Consider the following 694-nt stretch of genomic DNA (forward strand, 5'->3'; position numbering starts at 1 on the left):
TCATTGATTATGTCAAAGTCCTATTTTAGCGGATGTATTTTTGGACTGCTCTACTTTACATGGAAGAATCCATTTTTTGCACACGGAAGGGGGATTTTTTCAAATTCAGTTTGGACGGGTGGTGATGATTCAAAATTCAATTTTTAGTGGAAGTGTTTTTAGACTGGTCTATTATACCTTTTCATGCACTGGGACCTTTTTTGCTGAATTCAATTTTGGATTTGGTTTCTTATTCAAAAGGCCAAGGTTTCAGTGGGAGTATTTCTGGACTGGTCTATTGTGCAAATTCACATAGGGTGCACTGGAGTCCATTCTTGAAGTTGAACGGGGGAATTTTGTAAGATTCATTTTTGGGTTAAACCGCCATTAGTAAAAGTGATTTTTCAAATGGGTGATTTTGAAATAGTCTATTGTTGCATGGGGAGGGAGATGGCTGAAATATGCTGTATTTGCTCTCAAGCAAATGTCGGCCTTTCTAGTATTTTCTTTACTACTATTGCCTTAGAGTAATACATTCACCTCTATGTTGTATTCTACTACTGTGAAAAGCCAAAGAGATGAACCTGAGAAATATGCATCAAAATTCAAATGTAGGTCACAGACTAGCCTGATTAAATCTTGCTTATAGGCAGCCCAACCAACATCCTGGTCAGGCTATGTAGGGGCCAGTTACCGCCCCAGACAAGCAGAGTTT

The 694-nt window shown here is 38.6% G+C and overlaps 1 protein-coding gene across 1 annotated transcript in view; it reads left to right on the forward strand.

Annotated features, from left to right (window-relative positions):
* The window catches only part of LOC118427462 (LHFPL tetraspan subfamily member 6 protein-like), a 74054-nt gene that overhangs the window by 39688 nt on the left and 33672 nt on the right, over positions 1 to 694 (forward strand). The window lies entirely within an intron of this gene.

Source organism: Branchiostoma floridae, chromosome 12 (genome assembly GCF_000003815.2).
Source record: "Branchiostoma floridae strain S238N-H82 chromosome 12, Bfl_VNyyK, whole genome shotgun sequence".
Classification (NCBI taxonomy): Eukaryota; Metazoa; Chordata; class Leptocardii; order Amphioxiformes; family Branchiostomatidae; genus Branchiostoma; species Branchiostoma floridae.